The sequence below is a fragment of the Heterocephalus glaber genome, unplaced genomic scaffold (genome assembly GCF_053883595.1).
Source record: "Heterocephalus glaber isolate CG9 unplaced genomic scaffold, H.glaber_assembly_v1.0 deba00001610, whole genome shotgun sequence".
Taxonomy (NCBI): Eukaryota; Metazoa; Chordata; class Mammalia; order Rodentia; family Bathyergidae; genus Heterocephalus; species Heterocephalus glaber.
In genome coordinates this window covers 28,924,519-28,947,314 of record NW_028258381.1, presented here as the reverse complement: position 1 = coordinate 28,947,314, position 22,796 = coordinate 28,924,519, and the positions used below count along the sequence as shown (strand labels likewise).

Sequence of the window (22,796 nt, the reverse complement as noted above, 5' to 3'; positions counted from 1 at the left end):
GATCCCCAGTGCCAACTCACAAGTCAGATATTGTACCATCTGTTTTAGCCAGTGGATTATATATTTAGTAGGATTATAAAGATAATTATATTATCCTATATCTTTGGGAATATTGACAGAGACATTATCAAAGAAGTTCGTCCTACCAAGCATATGTCTCCATCTGTTAGATGAGTTGAATCTATCCAATCTCAAACTTCTCAGTAGACTTTTAAGTATCTAGTAATCACCACCTATGGACCTAATTCTACATGTCTTCAAAACACTATCCTTAAACAAGTAAATTTGTCAAAACGCAGTATTTTTATATTTGAATATAGACTTTCTAGACAAATTTTGCTATCAAAAAGCACGATTTTTTAAGGACCAATAATTGGTACAGGGTAGGAATAGAATTCAGATTTCATAAGTCATAAATATCAACATAAATTTTTCTTTTTATTTTATTAATCTTATTGGTACAATTTATATATACATAATGATCACATTCATCATAGGGAATTTGTACCTGTCCATGATATATCTTGATTCCTCTTTTTTTCCAAATTCCCTCCCCTCCCTTCAACCTCTCTTCCCCTCCTTATTTACAAAAGCTTTTTTTCCACTTTTACTTTCTCTTCTTGTTTTTCATCCTGTACACTTATAGTGATATTCACAAGGAAATGCAGAAATCCAGTATTTGGATTTTACCCCTGTCAACAGTGGCTGTACATCCATCTAACCACCAGTGTCCCCATCACTAATCTAGAAACTGACAAGTCCCCTCCACTTCCTAATTGACAACACAGTGTCACAAGTAACCCACCCCTTTACAGGGTCTGTGTAGAAGAGCCATACACATGCCTGACAAGTTTACAGGGCCAGTCCCATATCCATGGGTTCTATATCTGAACATTCAGCCAACTTCACATTGAAAATACATTTTTAAAAACATGTTATTGAACATGTACAGGCTTTTTCTTTGTCATTGTTTCCTAAATATTACAGTAAAACAGCTATTTATATTGTACTCAATAATATAAGTATGCTTGAGTTTCCGGCAAGTGGCGTGTTGATTTCTCTCACTTTGAACTGGTTTGTTATTTCCCGACTGCTAGACTTATCTTTCAAGAGGATTTGAGGCTAATTGCAGATAATCAAGAGAAGATGCCTTCTGCATCCTGTGATATGCTACTGGATGACATAGAGGATATTGTGTCACAGGAAGATTCAAAGCCACAAGATAGACATTTTGCAAGAAGGCATGTTGTTCCAAAGGTGCGAAGAAGAAATCCCCAAACATATTTGCAAGAGGAAAGCAGTCCACCAAGGGATAGCACTATTCCAGGCATACAGAAAATTTGGATACAAACATGGGGCTGTTCACATAATAATTCAGATGGAGAATATATGGCTGGACAGCTAGCTGCTTATGGCTATACAATTACAGAAAATCCATCTGAAGCAGATTTGTGGCTCCTGAACAGTTGTACTGTAAAAAACCCAGCTGAAGACCACTTTAGAAACTCAATTAAAAGAGCTCAAGAGGAAAACAAGAAAGTAGTGCTGGCCGGGTGTGTCCCTCAAGCCCAGCCTCATCAGGATTACCTCAAGGGACTGAGTATCATTGGGGTTCAACAGATAGATCGTGTGGTTGAAGTTGTAGAAGAAACAATTAAAGGTCATTGTGTGAGACTGCTGGGTCAGAAGAAGGATAATGGAAAGCGGTTGCAGGGAGCTTGATTGGATTTGCCAAAGATTAGGAAGAATCCACTGATTGAAATCATTTCCATCGATACTGGTTTGGATCTTAAATATTCCCCAGAGACTCACGTGTGGAAGGTTTCTTCCTCAGAACAGTGCTGTCAGGAGGTTGCAGAACCTTTAAGAGAGGGTGTTTGTGAGATATGGCTGACCAGTGAAGACACGGGCCTATGGCAGAGACATCGGCACCAGTCTGCCCAGGCTCCTGTGGAAGCTGGTGGAAGTGATTCCTGAGGGAGCAATGCTGAGGCTTGGCATGATAAATCCGCCCTATATTTTAGAGCATCTGGAGGAAATGGCGAAAATCCTCAATCATTCCTGAGTCTGTGCTTTCCTACACATCCCAGTCCAGTCTGCCTCTGACAGTGTGCTCATGGAAACGAAGAGAGAATACTGTGTGGCTGACTTCAAAAGAGTAGTGGATTTTCTGAAAAAGAAAGTTCCTGGAATAACTATTGCCACAGATATTATCTGTGGTTTTCCTGGAGAAACAGATCGGGATTTTCAAGAAACAGTGAAACTCGTTGAAGAGTACAAATTTCCAAGCCTCTTCATTAACCAATTTTACCCAAGACCAGGAACTCCTGCTGCAAAAATGGAACAAGTTCCAACACAAGTGAAAAAGCAAAGGACAAAAGATCTGTCTCGGGTATTTCATTCTTACAATCCTTATGATCACAAGATTGGTGAAAAACAAAAAGTGTTAGTAACAGAAGAATCTTTTGATTCCAAGTTTTATGTTGCACACAATCAATTTTATGAGCAGGTTTTAGTGCCAAAGAACCCTTCATTCATGGGGAAAATGGTCGAGGTGGACATTTATGAAGCAGGAAAACATTTTATGAAAGGGCTGCCAGTATTGGATGCCAAAGTATACACGCCATCCATCAGCAAACCATTAGCAAAGGGAGAAGTCTCAGGTTTAACAAAGGAATTCAGAAATAGGCTTGGGATTCACCCGAATCTGACATCCCACACCCCTGCTGCAACTCTGCACAACTCAGCAAGTTCCCGAATGGGGCTGCAACTGCAAAGGTTGCATCCAGACTGTGTGTTGAGGGTAGCTGTGGGCTTGGCTCTCATGGCTCTGCTTTTCACCATTTTTACCAAAATCTGTAATTAACATACAACGAAATGAAGCGTCAGTGAAGAATACATTTCTAATTAAAACCTTCAACGAACAGGAAAGTGACCATGTCAGTTCTGGAAGGGCGGTATTGTGGACTTGCTGTGCTGCCTCCTCTTCTGCCCACTCGTAATGAGGCTTACCCCACCTCACACGGAGTTGAGCCCATTGGCTATTTAACCTAAAACTGAATTGCAGCTGCCATAGCATATCTTTCAAACTAAACTCCTTTGGCTTATTTTTAGCAAGCAATGCAGATGGTTGCCTTTTTTTTAAATCTCCAGTGTTCAAGTCGGAACCTAACTGTACAGTGGTCATCTTGTCTTTATGTGGAAGAATCCTTGATCCTCAGTAAATATTTTAAGGCTTGTCTTCTGCATGCTTTGTTTGGAGTCCCAGTTTCACAAACATCTTTTTCACAGCAGATGTGTTCCTGAAAAGTTTACATGGAAGCCTATTTTTGGAACCTGAATCCTTTTGGAATGTGCAGAAGAGGCTAGCACTTCAAGGACTGCTGGCAGCATTCTCCAAAACATGAGGAATCACCCACTTCTATAGCACCCACAAACTTTGAAAAGCTAGATTTGCCAAAAACAAACTGCCCTTTTGTCTGGCATCTTTGATCAATCAGATCACGTTTTCATTTCTACTTGACACCATTAGTCTTTACTAAGTGAAATGACTTCTTTCACAATAAAAGGAATTGATGTAAAAAATATATATATAAGTATGCTAGAGATGATTGCAAGTATGTAGGACAATGTGTGTACCTTTGGTGCAAATACTGTCACTTTCTACAAGGGACTTGAGCATCCATGAATTTTTGTATCCATGGGGATCTTGGAACCAATCCTTTGTGACTATCAAGGAGCAATTACATATGATTCCTTACTCCCTAAGTTGTGCCAAACAAAATATTTATTATTTCTTATAAAGCTTTACTAATAGGGAAAGGCATTGAAAGTGAAAGCGAAAGGAAGTTGCTTAATGAATGCTCCTTTCTTCCCTACCTCCCATCTCTCTCCAAAAAAGAAAATATTTAATTACTGATCTAACAGCCCAAGCCATGAGGCTCTGGGAAGACAACAGGTGCATGGAAAAATCTCATTTCTTACTGAAAGAGCACGAAGCACAGGAACCACCATGGGACGAAAGGCCTGGGACTCTTATGGTACCTTTGGGCTGTGTCAGAGCTGCAGAGAAGGGTCTCTGTGTCTCAAAAACAAAAAAGGTATCAGATAAAGTCACCATTACAAGAGGGCTGAGCAAATATCCTAGCCAGGTAGCCTGCCTTTGGCTCTGAATAAAAGGATGAAATCTGTATCCCAGAAATACAGATAACTCCACAGCGGTGCTCAGAGCTCTCTCCCACCACCAGTGATTACAATTACCGTGCACTTCCTCACAGCTCCCCACCCTGCCCCCCCCAACACACACATACACATACACACACACACACACACACACACTCTCTCTCTCAAGCATGCACATGCCTCCTTCCTGCTCCAGCAGACCTGAGCAAGGCAGTCATTAGAACAAGCAACATTCAAAATAGTTTCAAAATCAAGTTTAATATTTCTTCCTCGGCACTTGGACATGGTTATCTAAAATATCTTATACAGATATAAAAGCATCTGAAGAGAGCAGAACCATCATAGTGGGTGATAGGTACAGTATTAAATAAAAAACAACAACAATCCAGATGGTCTGGCTAATAGAGTCACAGCAGTGAACCTATATTATACCCAGGGGGACTGAGATTACTAAAAGAGAAGGAAAACACCTCAGGATTAGGCAAGACTCTCACTGCTTTACTGTATGAAAACCTTGATGGAGCGGAATGTTCTTAACTTCAAAAATTACTCGACAAAAACAAGTAGGACAAGGAGAGAAAGGGGGAGGAAGAGAGGGAGAAAGGAACAGATATAGAGCAGAATTTGGTCACAGATAGGGTTGGAAAGGCAGTGGAAGATGATTGTACAGAATTACAGACACAGGATCCATTTTTCTGGCTACTAATGAAGTAACCTTGATAACCACACATATTCAGCAAAGCCAGAGAATTTGCCAGTATTTTGGAGAATTAAGAATGGTACTGCGTCTTTCATATTCTCTGTACAGTAGACATCAGAAAGCCTATGCGGTGTTATAAAATCTTGCTTCATTTTTAATGGAGGTATATTCATAACATGAAGATTATTTAGAAGCAGTATAGGTGGGGTTTGATTCTCAAACAGAGAATAGGGATTAACATTTCTCTTTCTTCCCTCCAAAGTGTGAACTAATAGAGATGCATGTGTTTTCCATGCTGGGTCCACACCTCATTTTTTTTTCATTCTCATAGACTACTCCCTGATCCTAAACACCTTTCCCACAACTAAATTTTGTGTTTATTTTTGTTAATCACATTTAAATTAATTTGTAAAGGTTTAAACCATTGGGTTTGCATTTACTTGTGGCTTAAGACATACTACTAAATTCTTTCTGGTCAGCCTTGTTCTGTGCCAGAATAAGTGTCCATTCGTGACATCACTGATAAAATCAGCTGCCAGGGAAGGTTTAACTAGAATTGTGGTTCACAGAGGTTGGCCCCAGACCAACAGCCTCAGCATTACCTTAAAATGCAAACTCTCAGTTCCCAAACCAGGCCTGCTGCCTTGGTTTTCTATCTTCATGGCACAGATCAACACACATAAGAGGCGTGATCAAAACATACAGACAATGTGTGTTTAAATTTTTAAGTATTATGAAAGACATTGCCATTAATCCTCGCAAAATGGTCCTCTTGACTTCACATACACTTGTGCCGTCATTCTTGCCACTCTCTGAAGCTGTTCTGAAAGTCCTCTTTCCTGTCTTTAGTTGTGCTGAAGACAGCACAACTATGTGTGTGGCTGTCTTGATGTCCTGAAACCATTCAAAATGTTGACCTTTTTATGGTCATTTGGACTTTGAAGAAGAGCCAGCAGTTGCATGGTGCCAGATCCAGTGAACAAGTCAGACGAGGACATACCATCATACTTCATGAGCCTGCCTTTCCATTGGATGGCACTCGGCAAGAGCATTCACTGTATTTTGTATTACATCTCCTAAAAACACTCACAAAAAGGGACCTACAGAACTGCTTCAGAAAGTGGCAAGAATAATGGAATCAGTGTGTTTGAGCAAGGTGAGGGCATTCATGGTGAAGTGACATTTACTGTAATAATTTTTAATTGAAACATTCACAATGTTTCAATCACCCATGTACATCACCTTACAGTCTCCACGGCTCAGGAGTCAAGGCACAGGTTGCAGGTCCTCTGCTCAGTCTTACCAGGCTGGAACCCAGGAGTTTCCTGGGCTACAATTTCACCTGAGGCCTGGAGTCCCCTTCCAAGTCCACTGGTGCTCGGGGAAATTCAGTCCCCTGCAGCGTTGTAGGACAGAAGCCTCCCCTTCTTGCTGGCCTCAGTTGGGGGCCATTCTCAGATCCTAGAGGCTGCTCTCTTCTCCCTGCCCCATGGCCTTTTTCATGAAGTGGGAATTTGGTTCTTTAAGGCCGGCAGTTCTGTCTTGCTTTGATTCTCTCCGTTCTGCTCAGATGAAGCCATTGGTAATACAGCGTAATACAGGAGAATGTAATGATGATGACCCATTACATTCCTAGGAGACTGGTGTCCCATTAGGCTCTGCTCATCCTTGAGAGAAGGGAATTACACAAATTCTCTACAGCAAGAGGTAGGAATTTGGGGGGCTGCTAATGATGTGTCCCCAAAAAGTTCATATGTTGGAAATTTAATCCCCAATTCCTATGTATATGTATCTGGAGGTGAGGTAATTAGGGTTAGGTGGAGTCATGAGGCTGCACTGTAGCTTTCTCGGACAAGGAAGAGAGACCCCAGCTAGCATGGTCGCTGGGTCTCATCCTGTGGTGCCCTCTGCCAGGTTATACTGCAGCAACAAAGCCCTGCTAGGTGCTGAATCCACACTGGCACCATGCTCTTGTCTTTGGGCCAATTAAACTTCTGTTCTTCATAAATCACACAGTCAAGTATTTTGTTACAGCAGCAGAAAGTGATCTAAAAAGCGGCCATCTCCAAATTCTGCTTGCCACACCTATTGAGTCATTGTAGGAAAATGATGCACCTTGAGACCATAGTGTAAGTGAAATAAATCAGACACACAAGCTTCAGTATCACATGGTTTCTCTTGTATGTGAAACCCAGAGCATAAATAAAGAGCAAAATAAAGACAGATAATAGGAAGTAGGGAGATAGGTCTTTCTCAAATGAGAAGGGAGCATGAGATAGAGGGAGAAGGGAGAAAGGGGAGAAAAAGGAGATGAAAAAGGGATTGAGGTGTGTTATGTACATGTACCGACTCCCCACAAGGAACGTGATCAGTATGCACTGCGAACATGTACTAATGCAACTATGACTAAAAAACAGAAGAGACAATGTTTGATCCCAGATCTCAAATCTTTGATCTCCCAGTATAGATGGAAAAAATTTTAAATATGGACTAGCTTAAGAATTCTGTTAGCCGGGCATTGGTGGTGCGAATCTGTAATTCCAGGACCCTGGGAGGCTGCGGCAGAAGGATCACAAGTTCAAACCCAGCCTGGGCAACTCAGTAGGACCCTGTCTCAAGATAAGAAGTAAATAAATGAGTAAACATTTTAAAGGGCTGGGGATATAGCTCAGTGTGAAAGCCCTCAGTACTCAAAAAAAAAAATTCTTTTAAATGATTAGTTTACTTAGTGCCTAAAATAACCCCCCCCATACACACACAAATATTCTTCTGCCTTAGCTTTACAGGTACCTTCTGCTCTATGTAGGAACTCAGCCCCTCCACTCTGGCAGCTGAAAGACCAGATCAATCAAGGGGTTAATTATACAGATCATTTTCCTGGCTCCTGTGGGCATAAAGGTTATAAATGGGCGCATATTTATGCAGCCATTGTTAAAAATTCAACCACAGCATTTATTTCAATGAACTCCTCCAACTACATGTTGAACAAATGCACTGGGGGACTACATAAAACATTATCTCTATTAGTTCAAATTTTCTGACTCGTTAAAAGCTTCCAGGGACGGAAGGAAAAAAACCCATCTGTGATATGCTCCCTGCCACCGCAAATGCATTCATTAAAATACAAACAGCTGGACAGCAACCCAGCATTAGATGCGCAGCACACACACAGGCGCTTACACGGGGGGTCGCTGCATTCAAGACCTTGAAGTTATTAACAGAACGGTGAATATACACAAACTACCTAAGCATCACTTTAGAGGAGTACCACTTTAAATTATAGTGGCCCGGGCCAGGGATTTAGCTCAGTGGTTCTGCCGCCTGCCTCGAAAGAGCAAGATCCAGAGTTCGATCACGGGTACCATAAATAAATAAATAAATAAATAAATAAATAAATAAATAAATAATAAATTGTGACCCCTTCAATATCTTAGACGTTTTCTGCTTTTTTTCCCCTCCGATACTGAGGATTGAACCCAGGGCCTTCACACTAAGCTATATCCCCAGCCCTTTTTATTTTTTTATTTTGAGTCAAGTCGCTAAATTGGCCAGGCTGGACATGAACTTCAGATCCTCCTACCTCAGCCTCCCAGAGTGCTGGAATTACATGCACATGCCACCATATCAGATTTTCAGGTACCTTTCAGTCCCAAATGTGCAAGGCTGCCTATGCCATGCCCTGAGAACAGCACCTGCCACTGCTCTGGAGATTCTGAAGGAACAAAAGGGAGGTACAACTGCCTGGGGGGTTTTGGCATGGCCCTGTCCAATTTCCAGCCCCAGATCTCCTCCCAGGTAGAGGAAGTTTGCAGTGCAATATTAACTCGGTGGGCAACTGTCATATCTTTACTGAAGTCTACCCAGAAAGAAGTTTCCAAAAAGGAGCAAGGACTTTGTCAGAGAGCTCACAGGTCCAGAAGGAAGTTGCCTTTGAAAGGGGAATAAAAGATATGCTTCTCAACACTGGCTTCGCCCAGATACACACAAAGCTTGGATCCCTCACCTTTTCTGGAGTGCAAAGTCCATACCCTAGTTAATCAGCAGCATAGACTCAGAGAAGGTGGCTGACCCCAACCATCCCAGGGTAATACACACAGATGGTGTCTCCTGCTCTGCCGCCTCCTTGTAATCACCAAATAGTAAGTTGCCTCTGTGGGAACCCTGTCCGAACACAGGAAAGGACCAATGGCTAAAAATAAAGCCACCAGGGAGCTGTGACATTCCTTTTGTCAGGGTGAGGAGGAAAGTGTTCCTCCGTAGGGTCAGGCCCTCCTGTGCGGAGAACAATTGAAAACAACTCCTTGCAAACTCACCCTCCTCCTCTCTGTAGGACCTGGTGAGGCCCTGGTAGTCCTCACTGGAGAAACAGGGAATCTTTTGTGGAGAGCAGAAGGACTGGCCAATACCAGCCTGGGTGAGATGTGGTAACATATACAAATGATGAATGGAAACTCTCCCCGTCATATTAGAAAGTCTGTATTTGAAAGCAAAGAAGCAAGGGGTTGTCTATAAGTGTTGTCAGTAAGGAGTTTCCCTCCTTTCTGGGGCTGACAAGGGGAAGGGGACACCCCCTTTGTGTTCCATTCTGTGGATGAGATGCTAACACCCAAAGTCTGCACCCCTGTAAAGCCGTGATAATCCCTAGACCCATGCTTTGGTCTCAAGATACCGTGTTCACTTTTCCATATGATTTCCCATCCTAAACCTACCTTATACTTCGAGCACGTGTGTATAGAATCCTTTTGAGGATTTGAAAGACAACCTAATAACATGGAGTTTTTCTGCAGAATCTTTGGCTATGTGCAGAATATCTGAATCAGGTTTCTAACCTTAGATTCAACTCTCAAAAAAGTTGCATTTGAAAACAAAGAAGCTACAAAAAATTGGAATAGATGGTCTCTACCTCAATCTGATAAAAGCCATCTATGAAAAACCAACAGCCAATATCAAACTAAGGTCAAAAACTGAAATCCTTCATGCTAAAATCAGGAACAAGACAAGGATGTCCACTATCACCACTCTTGTTCAATATAGTTTTGGAAACATTAGCCGCTGCAATTAAACAAGAGAAAGAAATAAAAGGAATAGGAAAAAAAGAAGTCAAATTGTCATTATTTGCAGATGATATGATGCTCAATATAGAAGACCCCAAGAACTCCACCAAAAGTCTTCTAGACTTAATAACCAAATTCAGTCAAGTAGCTGGATACAAGGTCAACACACAAAAATCAATAGCTTTCCTCTACACCAATGACAGACTCACTGAGAGAGAAATAGGGCAAATAATTCCTTTCACAACAGCATCCAAAAAACTGAAATACCTAGGAATCAACCTAACAAAAGAAATCAAAGACCTCTTCTCTGAAAACTATAGTACTTTGAAAGAGAGATTGAAGATTATATCAGAAAATGGAAAGACCTCCCTTGCTCCTGGGTAGGAAGGATCAACATAGTGAAAATGGCCATACTTCCAAAATTGCTATATAGATTCAATGCAATCTCAATTGAAATCCCAGCAGCATACTTCATGGGCCTTGAGAAAACAGTCCAAAAATTCATTTGGAACAAGAAGAGACCTAGAAAAGCAAAAGCAATTCTAGGAAACAGAGACATGGCAGGGGGCATTACAACCCCCAACTTGAAACTATACTACAAAGCTACTATGATAAAAACAGCATGGTACTGGCAAAGAAACAGACTTGAGGACCAGTGGAACAGATTAGAAGATGCAGAAACAACTCCAGACACACTCAGCCATCTCATCTTTGATAAAGGAACCAAACACCCTCACTGGAGGAAAGATAGCCTCTTTAATAAATGATGCTGGAGAAATTGAGTTTCAACTTGCCAAAGACTAAAACTAGACCTATATCTCTCACCATGCACTAAACTAAAATCAAAATGGATTAAAGTTCTAAACATTAAGACAGAAACGGTGAACCGGCTGGAATAGAGGTTAGGTAGAACTCTTGAAGACATTGGTGTAGGAAAAGATTTTATGAACAAAACCTCAGTTGCCCATGAACCAGCACAAACAATCAATAAGTGGGATCTCTTCTTACTAAAAAGCTTTTGCACAACAAGAGAAACCACCAGCAGTGTGAAAAGACAACCTTCAATTGTGGGAAAAAATTTTCACCAGCAGTCCCTCAGACAAAGGTTTACTATCTCGAATCTATAAAGAACTTAAAAAAAATCAGACCTCTCAAATTTAAAGACCCAATCCAAAAATGGGTATCTGAAATGAACAGACATTTCTCACACAAAGAAGTAGAAATGGCAAATAAACATATGAAAAAATATTCAACATCACTGGTCATTCAAGAGATGCAGATGAAAACAGCACTGAAATTCTACCTCACCCCAGAAAGAATGGCTGCTATCAAGAAGTCAACCAATAACAAATGCTGGCGGGGCTATGGGGAAAGAGGAACACTACTCCACTGCTGCTGGGAGTGTAGACTGGTGTAACCACTGTGGAAATCAGTATGGAGATACCTCAAAGAACTAGGACTGGAAGTCCCATTTGACCCAGCTATTCCACTGCTGGGGATCTTCCCCAAAGAATTAAAAGAATCATACCACAGTGATATATGTGCGCCCATGTTCATAGCAGCACAGTTTGTGATAGCTAAAACTTGGAAACAGCCCAAGTGCCCAACAACTGGAGACTAGATAAAGAAAATGTGGGTTTTTTAATAAAATTGAGTACTACTCAGCCATAAAAAATGAGAAATTGAAGACATTTATTGCTAAATGGATGCACACTGAAGCGATACTCTTAAGTAAAATAAATAGGACACAGATGTGTAAATACCAAATAGTTTCTCCAGTGTGAGAAACTAAAAGTGTAAATAAAGACTAAAAGATATAATAGATAATGTGAAATAGGAAGCAAAGGGGCAAAGGGAAAGAGGAAGTGGGAGGGGTAGGGTAAAGGAAAGAAGGGAATGGAATTAATATGAGAAAATGAAAAAATGGAAACAAAGTCTTTGTAAATAGGGAGGAATGGAGGGGTTGAAGGGAGGGCAGGGGAAGAGGGAAAAATAAGAACCAAGAGAGATTATGTAAAGGTGCAAATTTCCAATTATGAATGTCATTATATTGTATACCTAAAATGTACCAATAAAAGGATATACAGTTAAAAAAAAAAAAGAAAACAAGCGAAGTGTTGTCAAGGACAGAGGACCTACCCCTTGTGATAGCCCTGGTTGGGTTCTACTGGTCTCTTGGATCAAATGAGTTTTTAATTAGCAGCAAAATGTCCTAAACAGTGGTTTTAAGAGAGAATGTTGGAATAAATGGAACACAGAAGACTTAGGACACAAAGTCTCCCCCTGATGGTAGAGGAACCACTCCATCTTCAAGATATGACAGCAAAAAGACTAGCAGCAAACCATAGATGGTAGAGCAGGCGGCCACCCCTCAAGGACCTGTTCTTTCCCTTTGTGTCATAGAGGACCCTGAAGCAAGGAGGGAATGGAGCAGGGACAGAAGAATAAGATGGGTCCCTGTAAGCCAGCAACTCAGTTCGTGGTGTTACTGTGCATATTTGGGATTCAGCTCATCCAGGAGATTCCACACTCCACCTCCCTCTGAAAGCCGGAGAATTCTGCCAATAGGGCTTGGCATTGACAACTGTATGTGGGTGCCTGGTTCAAGTCAAATGAGCCAGACAGTGGGCTGCTGATATACAGGGAGCTACTAGGCTCCCAACTTGTACCCAAAATAGCTCTCGGAGAAGTATATTGTTCCACGAAGGGAGTGCCCATACCCATTTTTCAAGAGATTGCTGTAAATCAAGTCAACAGCATGATGCTTGACTACTAGCCTATGTTTTTAGTAGACCTAACTTTCTGAAAAGGAAAAGCTGATGATGGAAGCCGAAGACCATGTTTAAACACCCTTCCTTGCCCGGCCTACCCCAGAGTCACTTCCCATTGAGCCTCCTTCTTGACATTGCAGCAACTCGGCCTCATGAAACAGCCTCCTGCATGCCTTCACCTCCTACATTTTCTGTGTTTGTTCTGTTTATGTCTGCCTGCTCCTTCCAGGAGTATTTACCCTTCTTTACTTCAGTGGCTTCTGTTCATCAGGCTCCTGGGGTTTGCATTTTCTTGTAGCAGGGCTTTGTATTTCATCTCCTGCTTTTCCCTCTTCTATCTCCTTAAGGCCAGTGGAAGGCTTTTATTTTCATTGTGAAATCCATGGTGTCCGTTTTTAGATTTTATTCTCCTGATATCAGCACTAGATAAAAACACTTATGAGTGCATTGGAGACTCCTAGGAAAGGGGAATTACACTAAATAATAAAACCCAAGCCGGTGGGAATGATTTTTGCACCATTTACTCCTGACCCAAGGTGTGTCAGGGGATCCCTTCCTCTTTCTCAATTTTTATGCAATCTGTATTCCTGCATACCTACAATGGCAAGGGCAAGACTGAAGCCATTCCAAAAAGCATTTTCATGTGAGATTTGCTTTCATTTCCCCTTAGAAAAACTGTGAATGTTCTTTTGCCAATAGAGAGACCTCAGTAAAGTCACAGTGTGATCCATACATATAAGGAATGTCAACTCTCCAGAGAAGGGACCACTGAAAAATCTGATGGGGCAGTCCTTAGCATCAGATGGTAACAGGGCACAGGAAGGCGATGCTTGCTCTTCTTTCCTTTAACACAGCCTTTAAATAATGACCATTGCTCTTCCCCAGTGCACTGGTAAGGGAACCAAATGTCTATTACCACGTTCGGTCCTTTAGCGCCACCTGGTGCTAACTACTCTAATCACACTTTTAGTCAAGTGAAAACTATTTCACTTTTAAAAGTCCTAACTGCATGAAAGTTTGATAAGAGAGTGAAATTCAAAGTAGGCACAGTTTTAGGGCATTGCTGTTCACGAAGTGAGTCACAAGGTCTTGGGACAATCTTCTGTGTTGTTTTTATTGTGATTGTTGTTAGCAAAAGAATCCAAAAGAGGGGATTTAGGAAAACTTATTGTATCTAAGATATAGTAGCTTTTTCAAAGTATCAATGAACTGGCTTTTATGATGCACAAACAATAACTACTTGAAAATCTAATAAATATAGTTAAAGATATACAATCTCTAATAATTAAGAAACTTGAGGAAAGACAAACACTCCCTTCTTGGGCTTTATCCGTAACTCAGGGTTAGTCAAAGTGCCACACTTCCTTTTATATTTTAAAATATTCCTCTAAAATGGGGATGTTAGTGCCCACAGATCCTTGAGAAAATACAAGGAAGAACAGAAGCTTTGATGGTTTCAGAATTATCTAGGGTCCTTAAAGTTACTCGGAAAACAAAAGTGTACAAACAGAAAATAAACACCTGTTCAGAACTCAGGATGTACTTTAAAAGCTAAAGTATGTGTTTTATCATTGTACTTTTTTTCCTAACATTTATGACAGCAAAACATTTACGTTCCTTAAACCACACTATGCCACACATGAATGTACTTTATACATGAATATATACTTGCAAATGCTCTCACATAACCAGTCCTGAGAACTCAAGACCTGAAAGGAATTGAAAAAGGTTCTGAGCTATCCAATGGAGAGAATCACACCATCAGAAATATAAGTTCTTTGATGGTGTATTTTTCTACATGGAGCAGGGAAACGGGGAAATGGTTAAGCAAATACATTCATAATTAAAATAACTAACTTTTTGAACTGTGAACTGTTTTCCCAGCATTGTATTTAGCATTTTGTGTGCAACATCCCTGTTAATCTTCACATTCTGGTGAGGTCATTAACAGTGCCTATCCTTCATATGAATTAGTTCACATCCAAATAGTAAACAGGAGAGTGATGGTCTATACTCAACTGAATATTTTAAATTAAGTAGTAATTTAAACACATGGATGTTTTAACATGGTCAGAGACCAGCTTTCTCAATGAAAGAGCAGGCTTAGCAATAAATGAAAAAATGAATAAAGTACCTTTCTTTAGTGCAAATGAAGGTTAGTGTAGAATTCAAAAAATCACTGGATTTTTTTCTTTATTAATCCATTTGGCAAAGCTACAAGTGTTGATGAAAAAGCTGTGAAAATATATCTTCTTTAGACAAGTGTTAGATTAATGAAGATTAGAAGCAATACCCTCAAGCACATATGTGACAGTTAAACTTATCAACTTGATTGGGTTGGGAGCCACCTAGGAAATAAATCAAACACACTTTGGGTGTGCCTGGGTGGGTCATGGAGAAAACATGACTTTGGGTGATATATCTGATCCCTTGACCCTTCCCCTCTGGCCCTGTTCCTCTACTCTACTTCCTAGCCGCCATAAACTAAGCAGCTTTTCTCCACCACACCCTTCTGCCATGATGTTTCTGCCTCGGAGCAAGTTAACCATGGACTGAATCCCCTGAAACTATGATCCAAATAAACCTCGCTTTTAAGTTGTGGTGTTAGGTACTGTGTCCCAGAGAAGGTAATGCTGAATAATACAATGTACAGCTTGAAAGAGGAATCAAAGTCCCAGTGTGAAAAGCTGCAGAGGATTTGCTGTACAACAACATGTATATTCTAGGTGTCACTCCCTATACAGAACCAAGCCAGTACTTTTGTAAGAATTGGCAGATTTTGTCACCACTCTGGTTACAGAATTCTACAGGCTTTTTGTGGATTTTCCAATCCTATTTTTCCCATTTGGCCCTATTAATTTTAGTCCATGATTTCGCAGAACATGTATCTTTTCATGAATGCATAGCATAATAATATAAGCATATAATATCATTCCCATTTTACAACTAAGAAAACTGAGGAACAAAGATCTAAGAAATCTTTCCATCATCATGCTGCAATTTGATGATGAAGCCACAACTTAAATCTACTTTGTTAGATGGATTACTGGGTAACTACTAAAAATGGTAATTTAAGTGATAATTAACATACGTAGTAGTTTTTAAATGTGTCCACAAATTCTTTTATTCTCTTCCCTTCAAAAAGTAGAGCTTGAGCTACTTTATAACACTGGTCTTAGCAATGATTTCCCGGATATAATCCCAAAAGCACAGACAACAAAAGTGAAAATAAAATAAGTGGGACTACATTAGATGTAAAAGCTTCTGTACAGCAAAGGAAGCAATCAACAGAGTGAAAAGGAAACCCACAAAATTGGAGAGAATATTTACAAACCATATATTTGAAAGGTGTTAGTATCCAAAATATATTGTTTAAAAACACATAAAACTCAATAATAAGAAACAAATAATTCCGTTTTTAAATATTCATTTAAATAGGGTTTTAAGTAGACATTTCTCCAAAGAAGACATACAAATGTCAGTATGTATATTAAAATGTGCTCAACGTCATTAATCATCAGGGAACCTAAAATCAAAACCAGAGTGAGATGTCACCTCACACCTATTAAGATAGCCAAATTTTAAAAAGTAGAAAATAGCAAGTGCGAGCAAGAATGCAGAGAAACTGGAACATTTGTGCACTGCTGGTGGGAATGTAAAATGGTGCAGTTGTTATAAAAAATGGTGTAGAAGTTGCTCAAAATTTGAAAATAGAACTATCATCAAGCATCACTTAATGACAGAGATATATTTAGAGAAATGCATTGTGAGGTGGCATCATAGTTATGTGAGTAGCATGAAGTGTTCTTACACAAGTATAGATGGCCACAAGTCACAGGTGGTACAACCTTATGATACCACCATCATATACACAATCCATTTCTCATCACTGATGGAAACGTTATTATGTGGAGTACAAAGGTACCACTTGATCCAACAATACTATTTCTGTGTATTCATCCAAAAGAATTGAAAACATGATCTCAAAGAAGCATCAGCACTCCCGTGTGCATTGCAGCACTAGTCACAATAGCTAAGAAGAGAAAACAATGCAAATGTGTATCAATAGACAAATGGATACAGAAAATGTGGTACATCCATGCAGCAGAATGTTAAGCAGCCTTGAAAGAAAGGAGGAAATCTTATCATATGCTACAATATGGAAGAACCCAGAGGGCATTATGCTAAGTGAAATAAAAAATATATAGGACAGTGCATGACTCCAGTTACATGAGGTACATAGAACAGTCATACTTATTATAGAAGCAAAAAGAATAATGGTTGGTAGGGGTTGGAGGGAGAGGGAAGTAGACACTGGCTTTGTGGTAGTATAGAGTTTCAATCATGCACAATGAAAAAGTTCCACAGATCTGCTATACAAAAGAGTCCACATAGTTACAATACTGACTACACACTTTATTTTTAATATAGTAGATTTAGTAATATGTTAGGAGTTTTCCTACTTTTTTTAAAGGAAGTGAAAAAGAATTTTCTCCTCCTGTGGCAGTTAGGGCAAAGTTTTGACTTGATTGGCTTGGGAATCCACCATGGCGACTGATGGAGAACATTTCTGGGTATGTCTGGGGGAGTCATGGAGGTGTGGACTTAGGTACTATACTCTGTCTGATTCCTCTCTTCTTCTTCTCTGGCATCTTCCCCTGCTCTCTGCTTTCCAGATGCTGCCAGTTGAGCAGCCTTGCTCCATGACACTCTTCTACCATGATGTCTTTGCCTTGGAGCCAGCTGATCATGGACTGAATCCTCTGAAACCATGAGTTAAATTAAAACTCTCCTCCTTTAGATGTGTAGAGTATTGTGTCTCAGAAACTGGAAAGCTGACTAGTACATCCTTTGCCCCTTGAGTATGAACCAGACTTGAAAACTCGGTCTAACAATTAAAATGTAGAAAAAGATGGTGTATGCCTGTGTGGTGTGGCTTAGCATACATGAAATTAGAAAATTTCTTGTTACAAACAATACCATCCAGACAGTCAAAAGACAACACACTGAATGGGATAAAATATTTATCATATATCTTATAGGAAATTTATATCCAGAATATATAAAGACCTCAAACAACTCAATAATTGTGGTGGATTAACTAATGGTCAACTTGGAATGCCCAGCTGAACTGAATCAGTGTGGTTCTGGGCATGGAACACCCACCTGAGGATTGTTGCCAACAGCATAAAAAGAGAACTGGAGGGGGAAGATCATATGTTTCTGTGGCTAGTTTTCCTGCTATGAACTCAGCTGTTTTCATAATCAGAGAAGGGGCCAGGAATTTAACTCAGTGACACCGCACCTGCCTTGCAAGCACAAGGTCCAGAGTTTGATCCCTGGCACCAAAAAAAACCACAAAAAACTGACAAACCAATAACAGCCATTGTCAGAGGAGCTCAGGTCCCTGTCTGAACTTGTCTTCACCTTGAGCATCACTTCCTGGCTTGAGGATAGATCTCTCAGCTTGATGGTACAAATCCTTCAACCCACCAGCACAGACTTTCTAACTTCCACCACTGACTTTGGGCCTTCTCGATGCTGTGGGCTCTAAGCCTTTATCTGGACTTCTATGGGACATTGCTGTGGTATCCAGGCTCTTGGCTGAATTCTTCGGGTCTCTAGTGTGTGGACAGATCTCTTGCACTCCTCTGCGTTTGACTTTTTGGGTGAATATTATAAAATAATCCTATAAATTGTATGTCCTGTATTAAATTTATTCCCTTGCAGACCCTGACTACAACAATAATAAAAAGCCAGCCCAATTTTTTAAATGGGTGAGGAATTAAATGAACATTTTTCAAAGGATATGTTCAAGTGATGAATAGGCACATTAAACTTTGCTCATCATTAGTTATTAGGAAGTACAAATCAAAACCACAAGATATTTCTTTATATCATTCAGATGGCTATATTTAAAATGAGTATTGGTGAAGATGTGGAAAAGTTGGAAGTCTGCTACACTGCTGGTAGTAATATAAAATGGTACAACTTCTTTGGGAAACATTCAGATAGTTCCTCAAAATATTAATTATAGAGGTATCAAAAACATAATTTAAAAATTTAAAAAATAAATTTTTTTTAAAAAAAATTATAGAGGTATCACATGACCCAAAAATTTCACTCCTATGTATATAACTAAGAGAAATAAAAACAAATGTCCACACAAAATTTGTATAGAAATGTTCATAGCAGAATATCCTTCTTAGCCAAAATGTAGATAATCCAAATGTCCACCAACAGTTGAACAAATAAACAAAATGTGGCATATCTATAAAATTGAATGCCTTTCAACAATAAAAAGAAAATCTTGATACATAACACATGAATAACCCTTGAAAACATTATGCTAAATGAAAGGAGTCAGACACAAAGGCTATACATTTTTATGATTCCATTTATATGAAATACCCAGAATAGAGAAATGTGTAGAGACAAAAAGTAGAGTAGTAGTTCCCAGAGGATTAGAGGGGGATGGAATAGTCAGCAACCACTTTGTGGTTTAAAGTGACCAAAAAAAAGCCTGGAAATAGGAAGTGGTGAAACCACACTATCAAATGAATATATAGATGATCTTTGGTTTATGACAGTTAAACTTAATGATTTTTTTCTTTCTGATAGGTTTATCTGGACATAGCTCCATTGTAGGTTGAGAAATATCTGGACTGTGATAGTTGGACTTACAATTTTTCAACCTGATGATAGGTTTATCAAGAGATTAAATGCATTTTCAACTTATATTTTTACTTATGTTCAGTTTATTGAAACAAAGCCCCATAGTAAATTGAGTATTTTATGCACTAAAAGAGCATTGAATTGTATACTTTAAGTGATTTAATTTCATGGTGAGTGAATTATATCTCAAAAATCTGTTTTAAAAGAAATAGTGCAGTTTTTGCCTTGTGCCTCCTGTCTCCTATATCACTTGTTCTGGAGGAAGCAAACTGCGATGTTGGAAAAAGTCACATGACAAAAAACTAAGCCATGGGAGGAGGCCATCTTGGAAGCAAATCATTCTGTTCCAGCCATGGCTGCAGAAGATGGCAGCCTATCAGACACCTGGACTCTACTGTCTGAGAGACCCTAAGCCAGAACCACCAGCTAAGCCACTCCTGGGTGTTGTACCCCAAGACTCTGTAATGTGACAAATATTTATTGCTCTAAACTGCTGAGATGTGAGGTAATTTGTGATACCACAGTAGCCATATTCTAAGTGAAAAGGGGTAAAACATTATGCTCACTCTGATTCCATTTGTGTTAAGAATCAGTGTGAGAAACTGAAAGTTACCAACAGTAAATAAGGACTAAAAGGTATAATAGATAATGTGAAATAGGAAGAAAATGGGCAAAAGGGAAGGGGAAGTGGGAGGGGTAGGGGAAAAGAAAGAAGGGAATGGAATTAATATGAGAAAACGAAAAAATGGAAACAAAGTCTTTGTAAATAGGGAGGGATGGAGGGGTTGAAGGGAGGGCAGGGGAATGGGGAAAAAATAAGAACCAGGAGAGATTATGTAAAGGTACAAATTTCCAATGATGAATGTCATTATTACACCTAAAATGTACCAATAAAATAATATTTTTAATTTTTTAAAATAACTTTTAAAAAAAAAGAATCAGGCACTATGGCACATGTCTGTAATCCCAGCTATTCTGGAGGCTGAGGCTGGAGGAATGAGAGTTCAAGGCCGTTCTGGGCAACTTTGTGAGACTCTATCTTAAAATAAAAAATGGCTGAACACATATCGTAATATGAAGCCCCTGTTTTCAATCCCCAGTGCTGAAAAAAGAAGCAGAACTCAGTGAATTATTATATGCAAGGGACAAAGGCACAGGAGGAGACTCAAGAGCTGCACGATCTCAGTGGCTGTGCATTTAGTCACCCCATTCTGTGGATCACAAGTCTGGTACACATGTTACCTACAACTCTGGCAGAAGTATCCAGTTCACCTTCAGGGGCACTAAACACCTCTTCTGCCATTCAGCACAAACCTCTTTCCTCACTTCTCAAGAGGAAGGAGCACAAACTCAGGAACACTGGCCTTAATGCTGTTACCACAGCCTGGGCCACATGCAGGCTGTGGCTTCAGGTACCTCCCACCTACTGCACAGCCAGTGATGCATTTAATAAGTGCGTTGAGCCACATGGATACATACTAAAGGAAATGACAACTTTTTGTAGAAGAATTTTTCAATATTTTAGAGAAAGCTGGTGTTTCAAGACAGGCTAAATTACCTGCCCAACATGTCACAGCTGGTTATCAGCAAAGCTTAACCCTAAACCCACTTGTACCCAAAGAAACAGAATAATGCTCTGGCAGCCACCGCCTTCCAGAAAGGGCTTTGCCTCACCAACAGTAACTATCGTGGCATCTATAATCCAGTGCCATCTCCACTGACAGATGTAGATATTTTGAGTGTGGCACTGAGGATGAACCCAAGGCCTTAGCATGGAGCCACAATCTCAGTCCTTTTTTATATTTTATTTTGAGATAGAGTCACACTAACTTGCAAAGTTGCTCAGGCTGGGCTTGAACTTTCCATCGTCCTGTCTCAACTTCCCAGAGTGCTGGGATTATGTGTGCTACTATACCTTCTCTGCAATAATTTTAAAGTGTAATTCATGTCCATCTTTCTTGCTGGAAACCAGTTGGACTCTAATTCCTTTTATATTTATTGAAATGGAGACATTTATTTATATAAAAATAGTATCTTGTTCAAATGTTTTGTTTTTGTTTTGCATTTTTAAAATCACTGTGGTGTCATAGCCAGCGAGGCACAAGCCAAGTGGCTGGGGGTTGTAGGTTGATTATAATTCTGTTCTCCTAATTTTTTTTTTCTTTTTATGTTTTTGCTAATGTGAAGGAGGCTGGTGATTGGTGTTGGAAAAAGAAGCTGCAGGCTTTCTAACCATCAGGCTTGCCTGGGGATTGTTGCACAGAAGAATAAGGGACTCGTTAAGTGATAGAAAAGCATTAAACAAATAATGGCTTCCAGAAAAAGCAGTGAGTAAAAGAGAAATCAAGATGTGTTCTACCCCCTGCCGCAATGAGCAACAAGGAAAGGGAGAAAGTGGAGGGTGAAGGAAGCAGAAACCAGAAGCAACATGCAAGTGGGAAGTGGGGAACAGATGGAAAAGAAGGGCAGAGGTGGGGACAGAAAGGAGAGGCCCAAGTTCTTGGCTGGCTCCAGGAGGCACCTTCCCTGGGAGAAAGAGGGTCCTTCTCAAGGAAGCCTTTGCGCGATCTTAGATCCTCAGGTCCTGCAAGTGGTTTCTGAGAGGGAAAGAAAAGCTTCCAGTCTTCAGTGACCACCGAAAGTTTGAGAAGGACTTTTTTTTTTTGGTACCGGGGATCGAACTCGGGACCTTGTGCTTTTGAGGCAGGCGGTGGAAGCACAAGAAGGACTCTCTTTATCAGCCTCTTGACCTCCAGTGTGAGGAGAGAGCCTTCTGGGAAAGACAGATGTCTCCTCTGATCCTGTACGTCTTGTCTCTCCTCCTTCCTCTGTCCTCTTTCTCTTCTGCTCATCTGGGAGGAGGCCCACCCTTGAAGCCCCTCCAAGGCCCACCTGGGGACTTACATTCATCAGGAACTGTGACCAACGCCTTAGAATTCCAATGCCATCCCACTCCTCCTACCCTCAGGCAAAATATTTTTGTCTTCAGGTACTCTCCTAGAAAAGCAATTTCAGATTCAACCCACTCTAAGAGAAAAATCAAATTGATTAAATCACTTTTCAAGAAAGAAAACAAAAAAAAGCTTGAAGCTGCTCATGGTGGCCCATGCCTGTAATCCTAACACTCTGGGAGATGGAGTCAAGAAGATGGTGAGTTTCAGCCCAGCCCGGGCAATTTAGCTTAATGAAACATTGTCTCAAAATTATAAATAAATAAATAAATAAATAAATAAATAAATAAATAAGGTTGGAATGTGGGTCGGTGCCAAGGCCATGGTTTCAATCCCTACTACCGCAAAAAGGGAAAAGACAGAAGAAAGGAGAGAAAGAAAGAAACACAATCCTCCTTTGAACCCTGCAGGGTACAAGTGCTCTGCTAGAAGTTTTACATATGTCCTCTTGTTTATTACTCAA

At 40.1% G+C, this 22,796-nt stretch overlaps 1 long non-coding RNA gene and 1 pseudogene across 1 annotated transcript; both read left to right on the top strand.

Annotated features, from left to right (window-relative positions):
* Positions 1-1,037: 1,037 nt before the first annotated feature.
* Positions 1,038-2,866, top strand: LOC101725858 (threonylcarbamoyladenosine tRNA methylthiotransferase pseudogene; annotated as a pseudogene).
* A 6,093-nt stretch (positions 2,867-8,959) lies between these two features.
* Positions 8,960-22,523, top strand: LOC147822671 (uncharacterized). The gene is made up of 3 exons (XR_015445487.1): positions 8,960-9,021; positions 21,570-21,709; positions 22,372-22,523. It is a non-coding gene; the product is annotated as an uncharacterized LOC147822671 (long non-coding RNA).
* Positions 22,524-22,796: the final 273 nt, after the last annotated feature.